General features: G+C 43.7%; 1 protein-coding gene and 2 long non-coding RNA genes across 3 annotated transcripts in view; 1 reads left to right on the top strand and 2 right to left on the bottom strand.

Moving 5' to 3' along the window:
* Nucleotides 1-26,063, bottom strand: part of LOC105841815 (zwei Ig domain protein zig-8) — a 348,782-nt gene that overhangs the window by 193,724 nt on the left and 128,995 nt on the right. The gene's annotated exons all lie outside the window — the stretch shown is intronic.
* LOC134198842 (uncharacterized) lies at nucleotides 9,342-10,312 on the top strand. The gene is made up of 3 exons (XR_009973089.1): nucleotides 9,342-9,472; nucleotides 9,556-9,800; nucleotides 9,905-10,312. It is a non-coding gene; the product is annotated as an uncharacterized LOC134198842 (long non-coding RNA).
* Nucleotides 10,310-11,675, bottom strand: LOC134198841 (uncharacterized). Its single transcript, XR_009973088.1, has 3 exons — nucleotides 11,364-11,675; nucleotides 10,970-11,121; nucleotides 10,310-10,587 (listed from the first exon to the last, which is right to left on the bottom strand). It is a non-coding gene; the product is annotated as an uncharacterized LOC134198841 (long non-coding RNA).

The following is a 26,063-nucleotide window of genomic DNA, read 5'->3' on the forward strand; positions in this document are numbered from 1 at the left end:
ATCATTTATTACAAATTACTTCCAACAATTTTCTTGAAATTAAAAATATTTAGCAGTGAAATATGCCTAAATTTAGTTAAAATAGTTGAGTTAATTTATTTACTCATTATTTACTGTAATTTTATTCATAAAAGTACTATTTTGATGTGCTATTTTGATGTACTGTGATATTTTCAAATAACTTTTTTTTGCTTTTTAAGCTACACAGTAGATTGGCTGTGGCTCTGACGTGAAATTAATAAACATTACGAAACAAATCACACGCTGACATCTTGCCCCGAACTAGGATTCTGTGTACTTATGATACAGCAGTCAGAAATTACTCTGCCAGCTTGAGTCGAATGCTCATCTGCCATCTTAGCAGAGTAGCTAATAGCCATTTAGTAGTTAGCCCTTACAGAAATTGGACACGAAGACATAAGCGCTACCAATTTATTAATTAGAAAGGCTTTGCCCATGGGTATAGGCGATGCGAAGGTATTATTGTGTGTAACTTTGAAAGTTTTCAGGTGAGAAGTCGGGCTCGTAACAGAATCTTCAGTTATGTTGATTGAGCATTTTGGCATGGCTTGCTTATGTACATGTATAGCGGCTACATCGAAACGTGCAGGCATCATCAGGCGGCGTCGCCAACAACAATGTTGATCGAAGCCAACAACATTCAAGGGTCCGGCCCAAATTTCCTTTCAATTGAAACAGCACCTGTTCTACCCTTCAAACCACATCGTTGCTACGTTGGAAATAACGATGAAGGTTGTTTCTTGGTGCTGTAAATGCTTAGTCAAGCACCACCTCTCCACCACTTCCACCACCAGAGGGCAGCACCTCTTGTTATTAAGGAGTAAATGGAGCATATAGACAAGACAACAAGAATACCGCTACTGATCTTCAACTATATAAATAGGTAGTCAGTATAACTGTACAAAGCCATGTCGGTTCAGAGCATGTCGAGGTGTTCCACTGCCCACGCTGCAATGTCCACGTCCCACGTCTGAGACACAGTAACGTCGCTGCCTCTCGTAAGGTACTCTCTGTAGGACCTGCTCTGGAGAAGTATGCAATAACACTCCACAAATCCCTTAGAAGGGAATTGATAGCGGCAATAACCACATTACGCAACACTCATTTACGCTGATACTAATTGAAAGACTGTCACTATTTACCAAAAGAATTCTTCAATCGGCCGAGCAAATATAAACAGTAAAACATTACCCTTGTTTGACGTTACAAGAGTGTATGTAGGGGCAATAAGGAAAAGTCGCAGCCCCGGGGAATGTGGCTGATGGGCTACGATTAACTATAGTGATCGATTAATGTGCCCGGCCTTACATGAACAATAACCGGACGGAACAACCGAAATAATATTGTGCGGAATATTCGTGAACAAAACTCTATATATATATTGTACTTTTGTTACCAGTTTAGTTGTCACTTTTAGCGATAAGGCAGCGCACCCTACGCTCTGGTTCTCTTTTTATTCGCTTTGATTATAGCAGTGCAGCTTGCTACTTACTGTACAATAACTAAGATCGGCACACGAACAATATTACATGATGTTTAAGGTATGTCTCATGCCTCAAAGGATCTCGAGATGGCGATATTCGTCGAAGTGGACCTCGTCCTTGGAACCGGTAAGCTCATAGGTCTACTATTATTCGGGTAATTACTGATGATTGGGCGCTTGTGAGCTCACACGGGGAGGCGAGGCAGCATGTATTAAACGCATCCCCTGTATTATTGAAAGGATGTACATACTTTTATTCCATTTTATTTATATTAACTCGATAATTATTGTACATAGAGCATGTGGCAAATACAATGCAACATGATGAGTATATATTTTAGTATAAATTACGTTAAAAATGTTCAATTTGTAAGAGTTTGAACATTCGGTTTACACCATTCATGGCTGACTAGTGCGTTGTTACAAGAAAGAAATAAATAGATAATTGTGTCAACAGCTCCGCCACTACACGCCACTACGCCATACAACACTAATAACCGCATTACCGCCCTGCGCAGACATTTCTTTATGATTCTAATAGAACGATCTAACAAGACCGGAGTTTGAAAGGACACAGCAACCGAAGCATGAACAACTACTTTAGCGTAACCTAAATGGCTCTACAAATATAAATATAAATAGTTCAGCCTTTATCAGCTGGTTTTATCAAGAAATGATTCAGTGGAAACATTTTCTGCAGCACAACTAATACTGAGCCATCACTTCAAAGTATTCAATTGGAAAGTGCAGGAGCCTTCATTCACGAGCTTTCCGGGAAGTAATAATTCCAAGTTTTTTATCGGAAATCGCTTATGCAAAGCACTAACTCTTAGGTGCGAGTTGAATTCAATTTTGATATCGGGTGCTCTTCCGATCAGGCACTACATCCTGACTTACCGATCGTTGTTATACAGACATGCTTTCCATGAGAAATTTTCTGTAAAGCAGTCAAATAGTATTTTAGATTTCCTACCTGATGGCATCGTTACGTATAATATGTGACAACGTATTTTTTTTAAAGTATTTGCAAATCATTTATTTATATTTTAGAGAAAAAGACACGGAAGAGGTAATTTCAACGGCCATTAAAAGCACGTCGCTACTATCGATATTATGCCATTGTATATAGATGCAATGCATAATAAGTTAATCTCTTTTTAAGCATATCTACGATTCGTCAAATTCTCTCCGCACCACTTTTCGACGGGTTTCCTTAATCCTTTTTATAATACCTTTATATAATGAACGCTTTTCCAAACACAGTCTAAAAAGTGTAGATTAACGTGAGCATATGCCTGTCTCTATTGGGTTTATCATGTCTGTCTTGCCACTTACCACAAAATGAGTAATTTCAGCGGCTTCGACAAGTAGTAAAATATTTAATAAGTAAATAAAAGCCGAGATAAAGCAACGAGCAAGCGTCTTCGTGGACGTCGTGTTCCTGACATTCTTTTGAAAATGATGAGAATTTTCAATCCTTTCGAGGCGCCTTTTACATCATTTTCTGAAGCAGCGCTCCCGCCACACGGAAATTATGCTTTAATTAACTTCATCTCTTTTTTTTTTCTTTCTCGAGGATACTTTAATTATTTCACTTGTAGAGACTTAACAGGCTTTTTCGCGAAGTGAAAATATAAAGGCTGTTGATTTAGAAAGCTGCTTAGATAATGTGAATAATGCTGTAGATCACCTATTTGCGTGATGTAGTAGTTGTTTATCGCCCTACCCTGGAAACGCAAGTACTAGCTGTACTGGGCTGAAGGTTTTAAATAAAACACAATACTTTTTTTCTGGGTTCCGTAGCCAATTGAAGGGAGTAATGGATACTTTAGAATGTTTGGCTCTAGCCTAGAATAACCCTAATCCATCTCTTACCTTGGGTGCCCGTAGAAGCCGTCTAAGGGACGCCCACAGAGTATTATATCGGTGGTAGCGCGTATAATAGGCATGTAGGGCTGGTTGGACAGTTAGGTTTGCAAGTAACATTGAAACTTCGACCTGATGTCCCAGCGTGGGTGACGGCGTTCACATTACGATATCTATAAACTCATAGTGGAAAGCAGTTACTCTTCACACCAAATGGGCTGTGAGCTCGATCACCGACATAGGTACGCAATAAGTAATCAACAAGTAACAGATATTCATTATGTACATACTTCTAGTCGTCGCCACACTAGTGAAGTTAAATATATTTTGTTTTGGTTTGGTTAATATGGAAAGTTATTGTTCTATAGAATCCATTCAACGACCAACGACGAGGTTACTACAAACATCACTTTTCACCTTCCCCTCAATCTGAGCTGGGACTACGCATGATGTGGCGACGCGTCGTATCCATCTTGGAGTATGGATTTTTTTATGGAATAACGACTGGCAAGCAGGTCTGGAGAATCAGTGGATGGGTTAAATTTGAAAATCTTATCTATAATACTTCTACTACTAACCGAATAAATTTGATTTACATTCAAATGTTATATTATTAGCTTATAGCAGATAAATAATTGAATTAAATAAAGATTTCACATATTGGTATAAACTTCAGGATCGGCTAGGCATCTTTTATATTAAGACAAAATCGCTTCAAGTCTTATGAAAAATGAAAATCTTTTCAAATATCGTTACAGAAGGATCCTAATTTGCGATTCGATAATTCATTTGAATTGATTCAGAAACGAAATCGAGAGAATTCGGAGAGATATTTTCCTCCTCCTTAAAATGAGGCGTAATAATATTTTATCAATATGGACGACAGATGAAAAATTTCTCACAAAATACTTTTACGGTAATAAACATGGACGCAACCGACTTTAATTAGTCACTTTTGCTGTAATACAGAAATAGAGCAGAGGGAGAGTAACTCGTAGGCACCAAGTTGGCCGTCCTAATATCACTCAAATGATACATGCCGGGGGTTGGCCTTTTTTCTTTGTTTGGCCGGATTTATCATGGCGAATGGACAGCGGAAATGCTTCCTCCGGGACCGGCAGGGAAATATACGGTGAAAAAATGTGAACGTAATCTTTATGGGGTGTGCGGAAATAGTGGGTCGAGCGTTGGGTTCAGAGGTATTATGGTGTTATGGGATGATGATCTGGATGTACGAAGCCTTCCAGGCTATATGCATGGGATGAGTTGTACTTTTGCAGGATTGCTTTCCGGGGCGAGAAATAATTTCGTATTAAATTATTTTTGTTTGTGAATACTTTTTTAATACAAAATTTAGGAATTAGCAAAAAATAACTGACATGTTGTATTGGCGTAACTTTTTAAGTAACTACTAGAGCATTGATACAGGCGCACAGACTCAGTGCATGGCTTCCGGTCTGATAAACAAGACAGCTGTTATTCCAGTGGCACTAGGATTGCGACCTCAAAGCGGCTACTGTCTAGGTGGAGAGATCATCTACTCATCTACGTGAAGAAATAATTCAAAGCCAAGAGCCATTTGCGACTTGTAACCCTGAGCAATCGTTGTGGTAAATATTCCTCATAATTAGAGCGAATGGCTCCATTAAATCTCTGTTTCGTATGTTATTATTGGTTTTCCTTGTATTTTCCTTCTGTAAAGATTTCGTAAATCCCATTATGTGGAACGTTCAACGTTTTATGTACTTTGCTAGCAGTTAATTCTACCTACGCTGATATAAATACGGTATTTACTGATTTCAAGATGGAATGCGTGAAAGACGATACCTATGTGTAAGAAAGGAGTGAGCGAAGAAATGGTATATAATAGAGAAGTATGGAAAGGGAAAACATGTTGCAGTGACTTCAGGTGACTGTGAGAAGGGCAGGAGAATGATGATGATTACTGATTTCCAGTTATGGTGGAATTCCACTGCTTAAGAAAATGATAAGACTACCTCTTAGATCTATAATCGGTATTTTTTTTTTTAAATTATGTAGATTTAGCGGCCCACCTCGGTTTCAGTGATTAACAGAGACCATGGATAATTCTCGGTACCGAATTAGTGGTATAAGGTCTAGGATCAATTTGATCAATTAACAGCGATTCTCCCCTTCCTATTGGAACCCATGATTGCTTCACGGCGAGACAGGCATGATGGTGGTGCTGCCAATATGCCCTACAACCAATAATTACGGTAATTTATATATTTTGTCGATTTCATTTTTATTAGAGTGGATGCCGTACCTGAAAACTGGTACCGGGTTACCCGTTATGTAGGTGAGCATGTGCTTACGAGATTTGAACAACAACATGGTTTCTTTGCTAGCTTTTTATCTTCACATTTTTCGTTATACCCACCTACAAAATTCTAATTGATAAGTCATTGTATGTATAACCAAATTCGATGCAAACTATATCAAAAAGCTAATTTCTTAAAAACAATTCCGACTCTGTTGTGTTCTATCAGTGAAGTATCCGTAAATGTAATTTATCGGTAAAATAACCTTAACTAGCTTCGGATCCTGAGTGAGCTTAGTTTCAGGTTAGTTTTAATTAATCCGGTTCTGGTAAAAGTTGAAACCGGATAGTTTAAACCGTGTAAACTTATATCGTATTCCTCCCTGTAGAACCGTTTTTCGATTTTAGTTATTTAATAATGACAACTCGGCACCTCGGCTCAAATACGACCTGAGAATACGGAACCTAGTGATATTAACAGAGACTTAAAACTTGCCTTTTGTCACACATCAGTTTAGATGAATTATATTCATATTATCTTAGTGATAGATAATGTTTTTCATATGAAGACGGAAGAAATGAGTCAAATAAATGGATAATTCAACGGAAAAAGATGCTTTTAGAATGCGCCAGGCCTACGAACGCCAATGAACGCCCATTTCTTATTGTTACACAACGAGCTTAGGAAAGCATAGCCCACTGTCACAGCGAAATCCTTCGAGGAACGTACGTGAAGCTTATCTTGATCTTTTAGACAAGCACAATAGAACTTTATGGTTTCTTGTGTTCAACTGTATTGCAGTAAGCTTTGTTTGGATACCAGTTGAAAGCTTTGGTGTTCATTTTGCTGTTTGTCAGGAGACTGTCATCTGTTCTCTGATTAGTGGCATTAGCAACCCTAGTCTGGATGCTGTAGCCCATCATCAGACTTGAGGTTGCAATTTATTATAAATGAAATAACGCCGTTTTTGTCCTTTCATATTGCTTTAATTAATCTGACCACTACACCACTGATGTTGACAGGTGTACTGGCTCATGCTCTACCAGATACAAACAGTAACCAGTAACTGTTTTCGCAGACAAAGATACAGGATGCTGGCAGCCTGTGCAGGCCCACAATGTTATTCCTCCATTGCGGCATTTGTTCGTAAAAACAAACTTACGGATTTGATCTTAATAATACGCAGCTTATACCGAAGATATTAATCCGACCAAGAATAGAACGCAGATTCAATCATTTGACATTTGAATAAATTACTTTAGAAAATCACAGCATATACAAATAAAATATAAAAATCAGTTCACATTAAAAAACCGAGAGGAATCTGAAAATATCATCAAACATATGAAACCGTTCTGCATCAGTATTCAAAGCTGCGGGTACAGCCTTTTCCTTATTCAAATATTACAGAGTCTTCAAGCATCTTAATGATTTCTCCTTTGACAAATGACTGAGTTCATCTTGCGCTGTTTTTTGACACAAGCCGTGGAGAGCTCTTTATGTTTTACCGAACAGTAATCAGGTTAACAGGAAGAGTTATAATTTAAAATCCAACATTAAATTGGACACAGACGGTAACAGACGATTTTATTGCCAATGAATATAGTGTGGCATCTCACTGCACGGCGTGCGTGTGTGTCGTGTAACAATTGTAACAAACAAACTAAAACAATTTCGTACAAATTGTTTAGAAAGAAAGAAAGAAAGAAATCATTTATTCGCCAAGCATAGTGAAAATGAGTTATTACATAAATTAAAAGCAGCGTGTATGCTTTGTCATTATTTGACATGCGAATTTTAGTGCAGTGCATAGTTATAATATTATATAATTTACCATTCATTCATCCATAATTCAACTAATAATTAAAAAATCCATTTATTTTCAATATCATCCCTAAGAAAATCATTTATGTGATAATAATTTTCACTAATAAGATTATCTTTTAGTTTTAAAAAAAAATGAAAATCGTCTAAGTCTCTTAATTTCTTCGGTAGTTTATTAAATATCCTGACGCTCATACCTAGTATACTATTATTCTTTAATGTAGTTTTGGATTTTGGAAAACATAGTTTATCGTCGCGTCGATTTCTGTTTGCCACATTAGACATCTTTAGGCAACAAATTCATTCCAAGTCCACTGTTGTTAATCAAATCACTGCATCCAAACCCAGATACTCTTTTTTTAAAGAAATGGTATAGTTCCGTCTTTGTTAAGCGAATTTGTCGAAAAGAAAAGTCTTGGATATCTAGTTTTATGGCTGGATGTGTTTGCCGCGTGCCTCGTGAATACTTTGTGCAGTGATGGATTCGCGCGCAGGACAAGCGAAAGTAGCCATCAGATTTTCGTAATTTGCTTCAATTTACTGGAAGATGTTATCGATCAATATACAATAAAACGGGAGACTGCGATGTGTCTGTACATTACAGAAAAGTAATAACAATACAAAGGGGATAGCTAAACAAGAGTGATAGAACTTAAACCAGCGATTTATGGAATTTATTCTCTTTTTCTGTGAAATAAAGAAACATTAATGCACGACTCCGAAACTACTGAAGAAATTTTCATGAAGTTTTTCCGTGGAGATTTTTTCACAGGAGAGTATTAAAATATAGCTACAAATTTTTTGTGGCTTTATTTCATTATAACCGGAATTCGAAAAAAACTTGATTGATTGATTGAGTATTTTAGATAGTAGATTTGATAGAGATTGATTATTGATTGATTGATACTATCTATCTATTTCCGTGCAGAAGTAAAAATTTCCGTAAGAAATTCCGTATAGAAATATGTTTGAACCCTGAAAAATAATATCGTCTATCTTTCATGCTACTACTGCGATACCATAGTCTACGCTGGCGGGAAGCTGCCATAAACATATATTAAGATATATGACTATCGAAATCATTATGACCGTATGCTCTTATCTATGAAGTAGGCAAGACGAGGATGTGTAAGACGGCTTGGAAACCGTTATGAGTTGTGGATTCCCAAAATTAAGTCTCGACCCGATTGTCATAGTGTACACATAAAATTACTATTTATTTTCATTGTGTTTAGGCGATTTGCAAGTACCGTCATCTTAATTGGGGCGAGACATTACGAGTCAGTCCTGTCTGCCGTACAGTCTACCATAAGAGTAGAACGACCGTTATACAGTGAGAAACTCCGACCACATTCTTTCATTGTGATGTCTATGAGACACGCAGACAGTTTAATATCCTCCGTCTACAGAAACAAACTCTATTTGGAAATTATCCCGGTTTTCAATGCCTCTTACGGCCGTTTTCAATAACGTATCTGAGTTTTCGGATAGATAGCTATCTCCGAATATCAGCAAGAGCGTATCTATCCTTAGTTTGCGTTTCACAATCACGGATAAGTGCTATCTCTCTTTAACCAACAGTAGATAGCTTCTTCCCTCCGATTTATCCGAGCCTCTTGATACGTTTCGTTCTACTACAAATACGAAACAACATCAGGATCAAGACTTATTTTATTTTATTCTAAATTATAACTATAATTTAACCAGCATATCGTAGACTATCATAAACACATTTGTTTATGACAAAAAGTAATAAAAACATATGTAGATTTTTTTAAATTGGACGTATTGCTATTTTTATCCTAGTCGAAATTATGAAACGAAACGTTTTGACAGTCCGTTTGCAAATAAGCAGTGATCAGTTTCTTTTGTTTGTTTTTCTATTGTTTACCTTCTATATTAGATGATGACTTACCTCCAAAACGCTTTAAAACTTTCGTTTATAATTCTAAGTGTGCTTATAATTAAAGAGCTACAGTGAAATAAAATGAATTCTGTAAGTATCTATGAACTACATTGATAATAATAATTTTACTTTGAAAACTTTGAGTTCAAGTTTAGAAAATATATCTTTTTCAGTCAAGAAAGGCAGCACCCATGACAAAAGATGAGACGATGATTCTAGCAGAACTTGTGGCGGCGAAAAAACATTTCAATAATAAGGCAACAAATGCCACAAACAATAAATTGAAGCAGGCTTGGCAAACCCTTGTAAATTATTTTAATTCGTCGATTCGTCGTTTCCCACGAACTCCATCGCAGCTTCGACTAAAATGGGAAAACTTAAAGAACGCTACGGCAACATAAGAAACAACCTTAGTAAGGTTAGTATAATTAGTTGATTGTTTGTCTCTAATAACACATTGATAAACATGATTTTTTCTTCAGGTTGCCGTAGTATTTGAAATAATTATGCTCTTTGTTACAGGCTGGAGGTGGTAAGGATTGCAGATGAAATTTTGGATAAAGCATGCACATTGTTGTAGGTCACATATATTTTTAACACTTTTAAAGCCAAGCGGAAACAAGATAGAAGAAAAGAAATGTAAGGCTAGCATAGGGACAATGCATTAGCAGAATATCTAATAGCAAAAAAGAGACTTGACTTGGAAAATAAAGAAAAGGAGATTGTTGTAGCAAAAGTTAAGTTAGATTTAGATAATTTAAAAAATTAAAAATTACTTAAAAGGAATATTAAATTTCATAAATTAAGTAGGCAATAATAATTTTATGTTAGATAGTTTTTTAAGTATATGTACAAATTCTAAATTAAATATCTTGCATGTACTAACTACCATGTAATTATCATTTTGGAAAATAAAAAATAGTCAAATTATCTTTGGAGTTTATTTTATAAATTATCTTTGGAAGCAATTATTTATAAGTACATAGTTGTATTTCAGATGTAAGTTTTGAAAAATTGTTACGAACAATTATATTATTTTCCTGTAATGTATCTGCGACTGAAATTTCTGATTCTAATTCTTCTAAATTCATACTTCTGACGATATTATGCAGCATGGCAGCTATAATAACAGCTTGCATATTTTCTAGTTTTAATCTACTTTTCAATGATATACAGGGAGTCTTCTTTTACAAACACCAATGCATCTGAAAATTATACATTATTCGCTTAAATTATTTTACAATACAGTATAACAAGCTCTTAACTAAAAAAAAAAGATTACCTCTCTATAGTATTTCTTGTTTTAATATGTGATTCATTTTAAATCGTTCCGATTGAGTATGTGGGTTAATTAATCACGTTAAAAGATAGGGTTGTGGGGATAGCCTCTATCGGCAAGCAAATAGCAATTTCCAAGTCCACCTTGTTATCAATGTTCTCTTGATATGTAGATAATTTATTATAATAGTGTCATATTAAATTCATATAAACACCTAAATATAAATAAATAATAATATAAATAAATAAAAATATAATAATAATATATAATAATAATAATATAAATAAGGTAATATAAATAAGAAATACCTTTTCAATCGGAATGGTTAATTATAGTTGTATCATGAGTAGACCCAGGCCATCAAGCAACAACATTTTGAAACATCAATGATGCATTGCACACAAATTACACATTCAAAATACTCTTTTTCTATTTCTAAATTCCTCTCCTATATTTGAATCTGTAACACAAATATAAAATGTAGAGGTATCAGTGTGTAATAAGAATGAAGGTAAATAGCCTACCAGGTTATTGTATTAGTATATGAATGTCATTTAGGGCACCATGGGAATCCAGCAGTATTATAGAATTCCTGTTGAGTGTGATTTTGTAACACAAGAAAAATTAGGTATAATTTTGCTATTGCTATAAACAAATATAAGTTGTAATAACGAGTACTTTTATGGTTAAAATTTATCTTACCTTTTTGACGTTACACTCAAATATGGTCTCATTAAATTAATCAATTCATTCACAACACCTTTGCTCAGAAATCTATAGTCAAATTCGTAATTATTGATCTTCGCCATGTAATTCAGACGATCTTTATTTTCCTAACCATATGATATCGGCCTCACTATCACTATCTGCATCACAATCCATTATCATTTGAAATAATTCCATATCACTATCATCACTGCTACAATATGCCAATATGAAGAGAAACAATTATTAAATTATAGCGATTTACTTTCGAAAGATAAACATGTAACCGGCCGATTTTGACAGATAAGCGAATGCCTATACTAGAGATAGCGCCGCCTACCGGAGAGTTACTTAAAACTCATATTGAAACGGAAGTAAGCACGATTTGTATGAGCGTTCTATCTTTAGCAGGCTATCCGTCCTCCCGACGATGGATAGATAAATCCGATAGGAACTGCTGCCCGTCGATAGGTTATTGGAACGTAAGTAAGGACAAAAATATAGATTTGTCTATCTTTAGTAACCGAAACTAGGGATAGATAGGTTATTGAAAACGGCCGTTAGTAGTAAATGTTTCAGTAATTAATTGCCCACATTCTACGGGTAGTTTCCACTTATAATCTGATTCCGTTATAAGTCATTAATCACGTCACCTTTTTCTTTTATCATGTAGCACCATATTTCACACCAGTCCTAAGACATTTAATTTGATTATGACTAACTAACGATTTGTAAGGAAATTATTTTCTCGTTTTTTTATTCATACCATCGTTTTATTGGTGATGACTATGCTAGTTTTGTTCAGGCGAGTTTGCAGCCCGCCCGATGATTACCGAACAGACCGGACCTCTTGTGAGTCCGCACGGGTAGGTACCGCCACCCTGCCTATTTCTGCCTTGAAGCAGTCATGCTGGGTGGCGCATTTACGTTGTAGATGTCTATTATGTCTATCTATGATATGATGATGATGTCTATGTATGTATGTTTGTCTATCTATGGATGTAGATGGCTCTAGTAACCACTTAACATCAGGTGGGCTGTGAGCTCGCCCACCTATCTAAGCAATAAAAAATATATAAAACTTCCTAACGCGAAGTTGTGTGTCTCATGGTTGATGCTGAGGAAGAGCGTGAGCTAGTCTGTCTAATTATCTCAGTAAAAAGAAGTAGAATTAACCGAAGTAATAATATGTGCTTTTCATATTTTCTTGGTTTCTTTATCTTAATATTTTTTCTAAAGAACTTCTAAGAAATTCGTAAATTCTCTCTCTTTTGCCTACCATTTTTATACATATAACTGAATAAATAAAAACGATAAAAAATTCTTTGTAGTTGTAAACCAAGTTAGATACTAGTAGATTTTGTTTTGCGAGATTTGTTCAGTTTGAAGGCGCGCAGGTATTGCCAAAGTTCGCACGTAAATAAGCCGTGAAACGTACCGAGCTTTCGTGTGATACACCACGGGGCGGACTAGTGATGGGAGACATGTCGATATTATATTTGCAGACCAAATAAATGATATCATGAAAATTTTGCGATTTTAATTTTACCTATTTGTGGCATCGATGGTCAGGTAAACTCACGCTCATGGACACTCAGGATACGCCGAGCGCGCGATACAGTATTACCGTGGAAACACAGTGCATCATGATTAATACTGATTATCAACAACTCAATAACAACAAATTACATTATAAATAAGCTCTCAATTAATATACAAAATTAAATATACTTATTTTTTTTATTTTTATTAGAAAATATATTTAATTTATTGAAAATCCAGTTCCATTATTAGTTTTTCTCGGTACTCTTAGTTCAAGCTGGTCAGTTTTTACGTCCGTTACAAACCCATAATAAATCAGAGTAGTGAGTTACTGCTCATGCATAAATATAGTTGTTCAAACATCACTATATCATATTTTGAGTGCAAAATAATATAGATACATTATGTTCGCGACGGACATAAAGAAACATAGTTAGAATAAGATATTCCCGAACGGACATAAATGATTGAAAATAGTTAAATAGATATTGTTCGCGATGCACATAGATAGTTGTAAAATAATAGAAAATGTCCGCGATAAATAAATAGAGAATAAATAGATAATACGTTAAAACAGAAATGTCCGTAAATAGATACGCTAGAATAGGAATATGTTCGCAAGTACAGCTAGATTTAATAGAAATAGAGATAGTCAGTATGTTAAAAATAGTTAGCATACAAATGTAAATAGAAATAAGTTAATTTGTAAATGTTATTTTGTAAATAAAGATTGGTCCTCGTGGTCTTTAATTTGGCGTGGGAACGCAGGAGCGAGTCACAATACGGGCAACTAATAGAGCGACTAGGCAAACAATAGGCGAGCGAGGCGGCCGAGAGAACAATAGACGCCCACCGTGCTCGGACTCATAATAGCGCTGGCCGAGTGCGCGTGGGCGACCATAAATAGGGGGCCTACCTCGCTGCAAATTCCATTCTCGCTCACGACTCGGTCGTGCGCGGACGTGCTTTCCGATCCGTGGCCCGCTTGCGAGCCGCGTCTCTGAACTCACAGTTGTGCTCGACAGTGTAGTGACCGTGAATACATCGTGCGTACAATTCGGTAGTGCGGACGTGCCGATCCGTTGGTCGCTTGCGATCTGCGTATCGAGGTCCATTTTTGTGCGCTAAAGTTTTGTAACCGCGAACCCACCCTTACCAACTGTCTTTTTCAAGGCAACCAATCGCTACGTTCAGCTTCCTGTGGCACTCACAGGCTAGCGATTTCCTAACCCTTCCCAAAAACAACAGTCTTTTTCAAGACTAGACCCCCGCTCGCGATTCTGCCTGCTGTAGCACTATACAGCCCGAGCGGGTTCCTTTCCTTTTCCCCGCCGATTGCCGTTTTCACGGCATAGGCATTCCCCCCCCCTGCTCCTTGCTGTCCTGCAGCACAGGGGGGTTACAAATCCTATCCTATCCGGGGCCTCGCCTTTCGGCGAGTTCAACAAAAGTCCCGGGGCCGCCCCCCCCGGGCAAGAAGACCGAAGCATGGAAGAACTCAGTGAGAGTGTTATTAGTGACAGTGATTTTGTCGGGTTCCTCCGGGAAAGGTACCCGACAATTAGGGCCGAGTATGTTAGGTATAGGGCCTCTCGTGGCAATCCCTCTCCCCCCGCGTCCGTCGCCGCGTTTCTCAACCGTGCCTCGGAGGCACGCCGCGCGCCCCCCGTCGCCGCGTCAAGTTCGAGCGCACGTTCCCACGATGCGGCTCACGTAGCGCCTAACGCTACCCCCACCCCCGCGCCCGCGTCGAATACGTCATCTCGCGCTTCGTCCGTCGCGACCTCGATTGTTTCGAGTTCAGGCTCCGATACCGAATCGGAGATGGATTTCGAATCCGCGTCAAGCCCTCAGCCTGGAACTTCGGATGGGTTCCAAACCGTAACGCGCGGTAAAAAGCGTACTCGCGCCGTGGAGTCCCGGAGCTCCACGACGAAGCAGACAAAATCCGCGACCGCCTCCCGCCCGCAGGTAGTCGTGACACCGGAGTCGGACTCCGCTCGCCGCGTAACCCCGCCGCCGCGTCCCAAGCCCGCGCCCGCTCCTAAAGCAGCTGCCCCGCCCCCGCTGATTCTCCAGGAAAAAACTGCGTGGAACCGCGTTTCCCAGGCCCTTCAGGCAAATAAAATTAATTATACCCATGCGCGTAACGTCGCGCATGGGATTCAGATAAAGGTCGCAACGCCGGGCGACCATAGGGCCCTCTCAGCATACCTCCGAAAGGAGAACATAGGTTTCCACACCTATGCTCTTCAGGAGGACCGCGAGCTCCGCGTAGTGATACGCGGAGTCCCTAAAGAACTCGACATCGACTACATAAAGGAGGATCTGACCGCTCAGGCCCTCCCGATAGTTAGTGTGCACCGGATGCACAGCGGGCGGGGCAAACAGCCCTATAATATGATACTCGTGGCGTTAGAACCCACCCCGGAGGCCAAAAAGAAGATCGCATGTCTCACGACAATTTGCGGCCTATCCGGGATCTCAATCGAAGCCCCCCACAAGCGTGGCACTCCCGGGCAGTGCTACAGATGTCAGCTTTACGGCCACTCGGCTCGTAATTGCCACGCGCGCCCCCGCTGCGTAAAGTGCCTCGGCGACCACGCCACACTAGATTGCTCGCGTGTTAGGGAAACCGCGACCGAACCCCCAAGCTGTGTCCTATGCCTTAAGCAAGGGCACCCCGCGAACTACCGTGGATGTCCTAGGGCTCCGCGCAAGCGTTCAACCCTCCCAGCTCCGCGAACCGTCGGCCCAAAGACTTCGGCACCCTCAGTGCCGAAACCTGCCTTCGTGCCGGCTGCAGTTCCCACGGTTTCAGCGTGGAAAAAGCCGCTGCCGTATACGAAGGCGGGAACGCAAACCGCACCCCCGCCCCCGCTCGCGACACGCCCCGCGCCTCAGCCCCTGCTCGCACCTCGCCCCGCGCCCGCGTTCCGTCCCCCGCAACCCTCTGCCGCCAACGACTTCGCGCTCGTGCGCGACTTCGTCACCGCGGTGAACTTCGACCGTCTGCGATCGTTCGCTGACGCTATCCGTAGGTCGACAACCCCCGAACAGCGGCTCGCGGCCGCGTTCGATCACATGGACGTTTACGAGTCCGTGTCGCGTACGTTATAAAATCTTTACCGGTAATCAATGGCGCAAAAAGGTAGAGAAAAACCGTATTCCCTTACGTTAGCATTCTACAATGCTAACGGACTCGCGCGGCAACGCGATCAAATTTTCGAATTCCTCCGCGACAATCTTATAGATATCTTGTTAGTGCAGGAGACCTGTCTGAAGCCCTCGCGTCGCGACCCGAAAGTCGCGAATTACGTCATGGTTAGGAATGACAGACTCACCGCCTCCAAAGGCGGGACTGCCATTTACTATAGGCGGGCCCTGCACGTTGTCCCTCTCGATACTCCCTCGCTCACACATATCGAGGCGTCAGTGTGCCGCATCTCGCTGACGGGACACCAGCCGATCGTCATCGCATCCGTTTATCTCCCCCCGGACAAGCCCCTTCTGAGCAGTGACATCGAGTCACTGTTCGGCATGGGAGACTCTGTCATCCTGGCAGGCGATTTAAATTGCCACCACACTAGGTGGAACTGCCATCGTACAAACGTTAACGGTAGGCGTCTCGACGCGTTTATAGACGACCTCACCTTTGAAATAGTCGGTCCCCCAACTCCAACATGTTATCCGTATAACATCGCGCTCCGTCCGAGCACTATAGACCTGGCATTGCTTAGGAACGTAACTCTGCGCTTGCGTTCCATCGAAGCAAGGTCAGAGCTCGACTCAGACCACCGACCTGTCGTTATGCAGCTCGGTCGCCCCCACAACCCAGTCACTGTTACGAGGACCATGGTGGATTGGAATAAGCTGGGCACGTGCCTAGCCGACACCGCTCCGCCAATCCTCCCTTACGGCCCGGATTCGAATCTATCCCCCGAGGACACCGTCGAATCCATAAACATCATTACCGATCACATATCTTCCGCGATCATTAGATCTTCAAAAGAAGTCGATGTGGAGGACAGCTTCCACCGCATCAGACTGTCCCCCGATCTTAGGAATCTCTTAAGAGTTAGGAACGCGGCAATCCGGGCCTACGATCGTCTTCCCACGCCTTCAAACCGGATTCAGATGCGTCGTCTACAACGCGAAGTCCACTCCCGCTTAAGCGACGCGCGTAACGATAATTGGCATAGTTATTTAGAACAACTCGCGCCCTCCCACCAAGCATACTGGCGACTAGCTAGGACTCTCAAATCCGAAACTACCGCTACTATGCCTCCCCTCGTACGCCCTTCAGGCCAACCACCGGCATTCGATGACGATGACAAGGCTGAGCTGCTGGCCGATGCACTGCAAGAGCAGTGCACCACCAGCACTCAACACGCGGACCCCGAACACACCGAGTTAGTCGACAGGGAGGTCGAGCGCAGAGCTTCCCTGCCGCCCTCGGACGCGTTACCCCCCATTACCACTGACGAAGTTAGAGACGCGATCCACAACCTACAACCTAGGAAGGCACCCGGCTCCGACGGCATCCACAACCGCGCGCTTAAACTCTTGCCAGTCCAACTGATAGCAATGTTGGCTACAATTTTAAATGCCGCTATGACGCACTGCATCTTTCCCGCGGTGTGGAAAGAAGCGGACGTTATCGGTATACATAAGCCGGGCAAACCGAGAAACGAAACTTCTAGTTACCGTCCGATTAGTCTCCTCTCGACGATAGGAAAAATTTACGAACGTCTCCTTAGAAAACGCCTCTGGGATTTTGTTACCGCGAACAAAATACTCATAGACGAACAGTTCGGATTCCGCTCAAAACACTCGTGCGTACAACAAGTGCACCGCCTCACGGAGCACATTCTGATAGGGCTAAATAGGCGTAAACAAATCCCGACCGGCGCCCTCTTCTTCGACATCGCGAAGGCGTTCGACAAAGTCTGGCACAACGGTTTAATTTACAAACTGTACAACATGGGAGTGCCAGACAGACTCGTGCTCATCATACGAGACTTCTTGTCGAACCGTTCGTTTCGATATCGAGTAGAGGGAACTCGTTCTCGTCCCCGTCAACTGACCGCCGGAGTCCCGCAAGGCTCCGCGCTCTCCCCGTTATTATTTAGTTTGTATATCAATGATATACCCCGGTCTCCGGAGACCCATCTAGCGCTCTTCGCCGATGACACGGCTATCTACTACTCGTGTAGGAAGATGTCGCTGCTTCATCGGCGACTCCAGATCGCAGTAGCCACCCTGGGACAGTGGTTCCGGAAGTGGCGAATAGACATCAACCCCACGAAAAGCGCAGCGGTGCTCTTCAAAAGGGGTCGCCCTCCGAACATCACTTCGAGCATCCCACTCCGTAGTAGGCGCGCCAACACCTCCGCCGTTAGTCCCATCACTCTCTTTGGCCAGCCCATTCCGTGGGTCTCGAAGGTCAAATATCTAGGCGTCACCCTCGACAGAGGGATGACATTCCGTCCCCATATAAAAACGGTACGCGACCGCGCCGCGTTTATTCTAGGACGACTCTATCCAATGCTTTGTAGTCGAAGCAAACTGTCCCTCCGTAATAAGGTAACTCTCTACAAAACTTGTATACGCCCCGTCATGACGTATGCAAGCGTAGTGTTCGCTCACGCAGCCCGCACCAACTTGAAATCCCTTCAGGTTATTCAATCACGATTCTGCAGGATAGCCGTCGGAGCGCCTTGGTTCCTTAGGAATGTGGATCTCCACGACGACCTGGAGCTCGACTCTTTTAGTAAGTATCTACAGTCGGCATCGCTGCGCCATTTTGAGAAGGCGGCACGACATGAGAACCCTCTCATCGTAGCCGCTGGAAATTACATACCCGACCCAGTAGACCGAATGGTAAACCGTCGACGTCGCCCAAAGCACGTCATTACGGATCCTCCTGATCCATTAACGGTGCTTTTAGGCACCACAAGCACCGGTCACCGTCCTCGTCGAACCCGTCGCTTGCGACGAAGGGCTCGACGAGCGAACTAACCCATAGACACAGCCCACTGAGTTTCTCGCCGGATCTTCTCAGTGGGTCGCGTTTCCGATCCGGTGGTAGATTCTGCGAAGCACTGCTCTTGCTAGGGTCAGTGTTAGCAACTCTCCGGTTGAGCCCCGCGAGCTCACCTACTAACGTTAGGGTGAAGCTGAAATAGCCTCTCAAGGCTATCAGCATAGGTAGGGAAAAAAAAAAAAAAAAAAAAAACTGCAAATTCAGTTCGAGACAGCGAGCCGACGAGTCCAGACCTCTCCAAAGAAGAGGAGAGCGCCAACCGAACAAGAAAAGACTCGCTCCTACGCCCTGCGCCGGTCAAGCCACGAGGACCGTGTGAACGCCATACTGAAGCCTTCGTTATTTTCCTCGAACCAATCCCAGCACCCGTTCCGCGACAGCCACTGCGGCAATACTCGAGCCACCACGTTTCAACGAGAGTAAGAAGTCTAAAAATCACACGTGGTGGCCGAAACCTGAGCGGTGGCCGTCCGGAATATTGGTCCTTCGAGAGCCGGATTCATTTGAGGAAGATCGAAGAAAATTGAAGATTGAAGATTGAAGAAATGGTGCTCACACGGTCCGAGAAGATGAGGTCGTCACGCCTTGACCGGCCCGGCAACGAAGCTGTCTCGGGCTCAACATCGCAAGACGCACAGCAACGAGCTGTGTCGGCCGCGCCGCGTTCGGGAGTGACGCAGGGACCGCCACCGATGGCGGCAACCTCCTCCCAGTCAACCGCGCCGCGTTCGGGAGTGACGCAGGGACCGCCAACGATGGCGGCACCCTCCTCCCAAGTGGAAAAGTGTCCGGGAGTGCCGCGGGGCTCACAAGCGATGCCCCCCTCCCGCCAAATATTGCCTACGCAATACTCGCCGGCGTCGCCAACGGGACCGAACAGCGGGGTCTGTCGTCGAGTGGTCAGACCTCCCAGCACCGCGACACCGGCAACAACTTCAGGCGACGCAGCAACGGAGAGCGTCGTATCCGCGAGCCAGAACAGAAAAGAGTCAGCGCTCACGGCCAATCCAATTGTACACGGGTCCCACATCACGGACGCCGCTGCCAAAATCTCGACGACAGAAGAAGGCTCCACACTCCGCGACGGGATGGCGCCACCAGTACGAGGATCTTCAAGAAAGTCGAGTCAACAGTCACAACGGCTGTTGCTTATGGCGCGCCTCAAGGAAGAGCATCTTCGCGCCAAAGAAGAACAAGCCCGACTCCAAGCAGAGCTCGCCGCCGCCCGCATCTCAACGTTAGAAGCCGAAGCGCTCGTTGAAGAAGAGGAAGATGCGCGCACAACACTCACGGAGGACGAGAACGAGCAATCACAGCGCATCGACACATGGCTCAGTCAACAACGATCGATCGCGCTACACGGAGTCGAAGAAAGAGTAATGCAGCCAACACACGGATCACCAGCAACCATCGAGCAACCGCAACTGGAACTTCCCGCACCAATAGAACAGCTGAAGCTACCGGCCCCTGCCGCGGCACCGATTGCCGCACCTGTCGCACCGAAGAGCGACATCGCCGAACTAGCAGCTGCCATCGCGACGGCCGCCCGCCAAGCCAGGCCCGGACCATCGCATCGGTACTACGGGGAGCTTCCAGTGTACAGTGGATCGCACCAAGAATGGCTCTCCTTCAAGGTCGCCTACGCCGAATCAGCGGACAGCTTCAGCGCCGCAGAGAACACTGCGAGACTTCGGCGTACGTTGAGAGGAAGAGCAAGAGAAGCGGTCGAAAACTTGTTGCTGCATTACACCGAGCCCGCCGAGATCATGCGGACTCTAGAATCGCGCTTCGGACGTCCAGAAGCAATCGCCGCAACGGAGCTGGAACGACTGCGCGCGCTGCCACGCTGCACGGACACACCGAGGGACATCTGCGTATTCGCGAACAAGGTGAACAACGTCGTCGCCGCTCTGAGGGCCCTCGACCGCGTACATTATATGTACAACCCGGAGCTCACCAACATCACATCAGAGAAGCTGCCGTCCACTCTACGCCACCGCTGGTTCGAATTCTCAGCGACTCAACCGGCGGGAGAACCGGACCTCGTCAAGCTGTCGCGCTTCCTGCAACGCGAGGCGGACCTGTGCAGCCCATACGCACAGCCGGAGCCAGAGACGAGAGTGGAGAACACCAGCGGTCGGCGGAAGATGGTGAACACGCCTCAGAGGACGCACACCACGCAAGCGAAGGAAGAGAGGAAATGCGCAGCATGTCAGAAGCCGGGGCACATCCCACAAGATTGTCCCGAATTCAATAAGATAGACGCAACACGCTCACGACGCGTCCCGCTGAAGCTATGCGGACGCACGGGGGAACCGCAAGAACTGAACCTACGGACAGTCAACGGCTTAAAATTAACACCACAGCGACTGAACATCGAAGTCCTCGCGTCGTGCCATCACCTCACCGACCTCCGGCATCACTTCAAAACGAGCTACGCCTCGCCGAAGATCCTGATCGGCCAAGACAACTGGCACCTGCTGGTGACGGAGGAGATGCGGACGGGACGACGCGATCAGCCAGTGGCGTCTCGTACTCCGCTCGGGTGGGTCGTGCACGGAGCACACCCGGGAGGCAAGAGACAGCGCGTCAACTTCGTGGCACACGCGACGACGACCGACGCGAACATGGACGAAGCCCTCAGGCACTACTTCGCGATCGAGGGACTCACCGTCGCCGCCAAGACACCGAAGAATGACCCAGACGAGCGTGCGCTGAAGATCCTGCGAGAGACCACTTATCAGCAACCCGACGGCCGCTACGAGACCGCACTGCTGTGGCGTGAGGAGGGCCTGAAGATGCCCAACAATTTTGAAGCCGCACTGAATCGCCTGACGTCCGTAGAGAAGAAACTGGAGAAGGATCCAAATTTGAAAGAGCGCTACAAGCAACAAATGGACGCACTGGTAGCGAAAGGATACGCCGAAGTAGCTCCGTCAACGGGGACGAAGGACCGAACCTGGTACCTGCCGCACTTCGGCGTAACACATCCAATGAAGCCGGACAAGATTCGCATCGTGCACGATGCCGCTGCGAAGACCAGGGGGAAGAGCCTCAACGACTTCCTGCTCACCGACCCGGACCTGCTGCAGTCGCTGCACGGAGCGATGATGCGCTTCAGGCAGCACGCCGTCGCCGTCTCCGCGGACATCGCGGAGATGTTCATCCAGATAGGCGTCCGAAGCAAGGACCGCGACGCGCTCCGGTACTTGTGGAGGGAGAACCCTTCACGAGAACCTATAGAATACCGGATGAGGTCCATCATCTTCGGCGCGACAAGTGCACCTGCAACCGTCATCTGCGTGAAGAACCGACTGCAGTACCCGGACGCCGCCGACCTGAAGCTCCACACGTACGTGGACACCAGCAAGTACGCCCACGACGCCGCGTTATACTGGCGCGCCGAAATGCCCGACGGGGAGATCAGGACCTCCCTCGTACTCGCCAAAGCCCGAGTCGCGCCCTTGAAACTCACCTCGATACCGCGCCTCGAGCTACAAGCTGCCGTGATGGGCAGCCGCATGGCCGCGGCTGTCACGGAGGAACACGACAGAAAACCAGACGCGAGAGTGTTCTGGACAGACAGCGCCACCGTATTGACCTGGCTACGAACGGGGTCGAGGTCGTATCGACCGTTCGTCGCTCACCGCATTTATTTATTTATTTATTTATTTAATTAGTCTACTTACAAATTAACAGTATAAACCAAAACATTTGTAAGGTATTAATAATTAGCTTAAGTAATTTCTAACAACAACAATAAATCGCTGCAAACCATCATGGAATATATCCATTTCCGGAGCATAGGCTAGCAAGCCATTGAGTAACGAGACAGCACGATGCGTCGGGGAGTTAGCGGTGTGCTGCGTACGCGCGTGCATAGTACTAAGAAGCTGCCGCTGGCGACGCACCCCTCCACACATACATCCGCGCATGTAGCCATCAGGCACATATAACGACACTGATTCCAGTGCAGTGGAGTTATCAATTTTGTTATGCAATAGCTGATAATAATGCACCATAAGAGTCATCTTCCGTCTGAGCTCAAGAGTATCTAATCCGACCATACCAGTCACATAAAGTGATGGATACAAGAACGGATAGTATCCATACATTTTCTTGAATAGGAACCTGCAAAATTTTTTATGTAGTTTTTCCAGCATTAGCTTTTGAACTGCTTCGCGAGGATCCCACACGAGTGCGTTATATTCAAGACTACTTCGCAAATAGGCATCGTATAGCATAACAATCACACGATGGCCTACAAAGTCGTGCGTCTGACGAATTATGAACCCGAGCAGACCACTACCCCTTTTACATATATTTTGTATGTGATCTTTAAACGTTAGCTTGGAATCGAAAATAACTCCCAGGTCACGTATAACTGCCACATGATTCAAAATGACTCCAGATAAATGGTATGGAAACAACACGGGCGACCGTGACCGGCTGTAAGCAACGACCTTGCATTTATTAGTATTAAAATGCAAGCGGTTACGCTCTCCCCATTCTGCAACCCGAGTAATGTCGCGTTGCAAAGCATGGTGCTCAGCATCACACCCGACCCCAACGTACAGCTTAAGATCGTCCGCAAACATAAGACACTTGGTCCTCTCACTGAGAATAGAAGATAGATCATTTATCATGATTAAAAACTGAGTGGGACCAAGCGTACTACCCTGACTGACCCCTGATCTTGTAAAATAAGTTTTAGATTTGAAACCCGCTAACTCAACATGCTGAGACCTATCAGAGAGATAAGAAGAAAATAATTTGAGGAGTTTTGGGGTAAATCCGAATGAAGCAAATTTCATCAACAGTACGTCATTATCGACACGGTCGAAGGCTTTTTCAAAGTCTAAGTATACAGCGTCGACTTGTTTCCCTGCATCCATTTCAGCAGCAACATAGTTGACGAAATTAATATGGTTAGTTGCCGTAGATCTACCAGCTCGAAAACCATGTTGACTGTCAGTCAATTGGTTCCGGATCTGCGCACTAACATGTTTATTAATAATGGACTCAAATATCTTTGCAAATACTGATAACACTGCGATGGGTCGATAGTTTTTCACATCTGTGCGGTCACCACCCTTGAAGACCGGAGTTACTCTAGTGTGCTTCCACGTAGATGGATATGTGGACATTTGGAGTGAGAGATTATAAATATGTAGTAGTGGTACACTAAGCACACTTATACAATCCTTAGCCAAAAAGGAAGGGATACGATCTGGACCTGATGCGGAGAACGGCTTAATGCGCTTCACAGCACAGCGCAGGTCGGAATTATCTACAGTCAATAAAGCTACTCGAGCACTGGAACAAAACTGTGATGTTATTGCTGCACTATGCTGGGCCTCAGTTGGATCTAATTTGGGTTCATCGGCTAAGAAAACTGAACTGAAGTAAGTTGCAAATGCATCTGCCGCGTATTGTCCTTCCACAGGTTTTCCCAAGTAATCATAATATTTATTACAATTATGCCTACTTTGTCTCTTATCTTTAATAAACTTCCAAAATATTTTTGGATTATCACCGATGTCTCTCTCTATACTCAACAAATATTTTTTATACGCTGTCTCCAACAGATATTTTATTCTACTCCTATAATATTTAAACAATTCTAAATTTACTTCTTTTCCCTCAGCTTTGTACCTTTTGTGGTTAAAATGTTTGAATCTTAAGTTTTGTATTATTTCGGAAGTAAACCAAGTTGGGTATTTATTGGTTTGATTTGTTACTATACAACGTTTGGTCGGCACACAGTAGTCGATTATAGAGTATAATTTGTTATAAAATGTATTAAGAGCGATGTTGACATCCGTCTCAGAAACAATGTCACTCCAATCAATCTCAGCAAAAGATGCATATAGTACATTAATATCAGCTTTACGAAAATTCCATTGGAAGCCGCGATCCAGTACGTAGGCTGGATCGGATGATAGAGGGAGGGAGGGCATGCCGGCGCCGACACAGCTCCGCCTGCTAGGCCATCGCACGGATACTTCAAGCGTAGGATGATAGCAGTCCTCCGGCACGAGAGCACCGATTCCCCTCACAACACAGACACGCTCTCTGTGTAGTCCACTCAAAACGAAATCCAAGATACCTCCATGATGATTTGGAATAGTATTAAATTGCGTTAATTTACAAAAATTTAAGAAATATTCGAATTGCTCGCGTACATAGGTAGACACAGAATTTAAATTGAAATCACCAATAACAACTACTTCCACCGGTGCAAGTTTACAAATAGCATTTTCGATGGTTTGTAACACATGTATATACTCCATATTATTATAATTAGGCGGTAAGTATACTACACAACAGAGAAACTTAATATTTTTATAAGTTATTAATACAAATAAAACCTCCTGCGCCGCCGTGAGACCATCAATATTAGTAATACGGCGTGAGGAGAAAGTGTCGCGAACAGCGAGCAAGACGCCACCCGCGCCTGCATCGTTAGCACGATCCTGTCGATAGACAGTATATCCCCTAGGGAACAGCTCTCCATCATATACCGAACTAACAAGAAATGTCTCGGTAACAGCTATCAAATGTGCATTCGTATTCAAAAGTGATTTTTTAAATAAACTTAACTTAGATCTAAGACCGCGTACATTTTGATATAAAATATACACTGAAAACGGTTTACCAATATTTTTTGTATTTTTAAATGTCGCTGGGCTTACGAAATCCCCGCCGCCATGGCTTAATGCAAATATCCTCTGGCCAATTTGCCGAAGACATAACCAAACCCTCCATTTTAACGGGAACGCTTATTTTGAAAGAGGCGTATTTACCGCGAGGTTTTAGTGACTCGACTATACATACATCTTGTTTACAAATCTGCGTAAGGTGATCGCGAATGATGTCATCGGTAGTTCCCTCCTTAACAAAATAAAGGTGTAAATACTTCCATCTCTCAGCAGCCTCGATGGTCATAGTTCCGGGCGTGGCCGTTCCTTTGAGTACATTAGCTGGTGGACCTCGGGAACGACGCGACTTAACCTCAACCCACTTTTCATTGAGTGTTCCAGATTGAACCTCAGCTGTCCCGGATGAAACCGATAGTTGCGCTTTAGTGACGTTGTGATGGGTAACAG

The sequence above is a fragment of the Bombyx mori genome, chromosome 5 (assembly GCF_030269925.1).
Source record: "Bombyx mori chromosome 5, ASM3026992v2".
In the NCBI taxonomy this organism is placed as follows: Eukaryota; Metazoa; Arthropoda; class Insecta; order Lepidoptera; family Bombycidae; genus Bombyx; species Bombyx mori.